This window comes from Misgurnus anguillicaudatus, chromosome 18, assembly GCF_027580225.2.
Source record: "Misgurnus anguillicaudatus chromosome 18, ASM2758022v2, whole genome shotgun sequence".
Lineage (NCBI taxonomy): Eukaryota > Metazoa > Chordata > Actinopteri > Cypriniformes > Cobitidae > Misgurnus > Misgurnus anguillicaudatus.
In genome coordinates, this window is record NC_073354.2 from 10,076,228 (window position 1) to 10,079,104 (window position 2,877).

The following is a 2,877-nucleotide window of genomic DNA, read 5'->3' on the forward strand; positions in this document are numbered from 1 at the left end:
TGACATGTGCGGTCCCGATGTGTTTTTGTTTACAAACTATTTACTTTACTATGTATTACATTTATCAATAAGGTGATTAAACTTGTTAAAGGGTTTAGATTGAATTTCCCAGTGCTGTTTCATGAAATAAATGGTCTATCGGAAAGTAATACATTTAATGCAACAAAGTATAAAAGTATTAAACACATTGAGTCATAGTTTACAAAAACAGGCAATATGAATAGTGCTTTAGTGCAATGTAGTACATTAGAATGTATATTATGTGAACAGACAAAATATACATTGTTAGAACACATGCAGTGCACCACATTAACACAATTAAACATTACAAAACTCCCTGTGTAGAGCTCCTTTAAGGGCTGGGTGATATATAAATATCATAATATAATATAATTGTGTGTGATTGGCTGTTAGATTAATCCATATTAAGTAAAAATGCCCAGAGCTTATCATCACAATCGCCATAAATTTTATCATGATCAGATATGTTGATGTTTAATCGCCCTAGTCTAGAAACATTGATAATGTTCTGTGAATAATGAGTGTGGATCAAGAAATAAAGTTAGTATAAGGCACTTAATTGCAACATGCAGATTGCCTTTATTACATTCCTGCACCTTTTGATTTGTATGCAATTAAAATTTATTCAATAATAGCACAACAATAAACAGAATACTTAAAACAATGAATAAGTGAACCACGTGTGTGTTCTTTACAAATGCAGGACTTTAGAACACACAAGAAAACGAATGTCCTAAACTGACAATAACTGGCTTTAATCTGCTGTTTGCAGGGATAACTCTACATCAGGTCCTTTTAAAATGTGATGAACTTGCCTATAAACACTACCCGCTGGTGAGGCAAAGTTGTCCCGCATCAGATTGCGTTGCACTTTTGCTATTGCCATACAATTGCGATGTGAGGTGTATTTCATCGGTTGAAAAGCACACATCCCGTGAATCTTCCACTGCCCATCAACCATGTTGTGGTCAGCAGTCTGCTACAACTGGAGTGGTAGCAAGTACCCCAAAGTAATGTGGAAACTGCCACTTCCTTTCGAAGTCCATGGCTATTGTATGCCACTCTCCTCCCGTTGATGGTGTCTAAAACAATAGGACACACCAAATGTCACTGATTAAATTATTATATATTCGAGACTACAGTTTACAATGGATTTATTTGCATAGTTATATGCAGAACAAAGTTGGATAGCCATGCTTTTGTGAGTCAAACACCTTGGGTCTCATTTATAAAACTGTGCGTAGGATCCTTACTAAAAGTCTACGTATGCACAAAAGCCAAAAAGGCATATGCCAAAAATTATTAAGACAGACAAAGCAATGTTCCCTTTCTGCAAGTGTGCGTACATGAATTATCTTCAGATCCCACCATGCAAGCCCATTCTCCCATTAAGTTTTTTTTATAGATCACAACCTTTGCGTGGGAACTGGCGTACGCATGTTTCCAGACCTGTTTTGTGCGTACGCAACGCATGCTTTATAAATGAGACCCCCTCTTACTTAATCCATATAAATAAGTATAACGATAAACTAAACAACATGTAGAATAACAAATATTACAATATTAGGTTTAGAAGTAATTTCATATTTATTGTTGTGTTAGTTCCACAATTCATGTTTCTACACAAAATACTTTAATATACACATAGTGTAAGCTCAGATAAAATTATGAAATTAATGTATACAGGTATGTATAGACATAAAAATAGAATTACTTATGCTTTTCAGAACTATATCCCTGTTTCTAATAATACTTTTTACTAAAATACTTTTATCAAAAACAGTCAACTACTGATGTCCACAATGTTATGGGTGTTCTTTTTTTAAAATGAAGTAGTAGATTATATATATATATATTTTGTAATAACCCTACCTTCAAGAAATCGTCCTTTATAACCTGGTACAGAGCAGAACATCCAAAACTATTTGTGAGATGGTGCATCCTGGACTTGAACCTGATGAACTTGAACGTGTCACCTGTAAGACACAAAAAAGTTCAAAAACATACCCAGACAGAAAAAACGTTATGACAACATTCAGTTCATATTCGTTTGAAATGAAATCACACAAACCTGTTGCATAGAATCGCAGGGTCAAAGACAAACGCTCTCCAAATCATGTTTTGCGAAGCCTGTCCTATTCTATTTGAACGATAATTAAATCAAGAAACACAGCTTTTAAGCACAGTAGACAACACTTTGATATTTTAAATGTGATCATAGCCAAACATAAGCATGCAGCTATATTAAACAAGCTGTAACAGTTACTCGCCTCAAATCTTTAATCCCTGCTGTCCGCGTGTGGTTCTGATCCACCTCTCCACATCACATCTCTATAATTTTTTTCTTTTGCGGCTTTGCATCGCGCAAACGGTTTGCAGCACTTATTTCTGTCTGAAGTCTATATATACAAACAAAAGTTTTGCGCGTCTCGTTTCTTCTTCTGTGGGTTTTTACCGGCGCGCGTGTAGTTTCGCGTCTTTCCGGTTTGTTTTATCGCGTGATTTTTCGTGACAGAACGGGGTTTGTAGACAAGATAGAATCGTTGGGTAATAAAGTTGTTCTCAACTCGTCGAGTGCGTTACCTCCTGTTGTGGGGCATTCACGTTGTGTCGTGTGGTGTGAACTGCTCAACAACGTGAACACTCCTGATTTCACAGAGAGCAAGTCATGTAGTGTGAACCGCACAGTTCGGACCTACGTTTCAAAGTCATGTAGTCTGTATGAGCCTTAACATAATTTACTGTAATTTGGGCAAGTTCTTGTAAGCAACGAGTATATACAGTAAAGTAATTTGCCAGCTAGTCATCAATGGCTTCCAAGCACCAGCGCAGGAAACGATTGCATATTTTTTGCAG

General features: G+C 36.2%; 1 long non-coding RNA gene across 1 annotated transcript; it reads right to left on the reverse strand.

Annotated features, from left to right (window-relative positions):
* Nucleotides 1-445: 445 nt before the first annotated feature.
* On the reverse strand, nt 446-2,514 carry LOC129444453 (uncharacterized). Its single transcript, XR_012358410.1, has 3 exons — nt 2,093-2,514; nt 1,894-1,997; nt 446-1,103 (listed from the first exon to the last, which is right to left on the reverse strand). It is a non-coding gene; the product is annotated as an uncharacterized lncRNA (long non-coding RNA).
* Between the last annotated feature and the right edge of the window lie 363 nt (nt 2,515-2,877).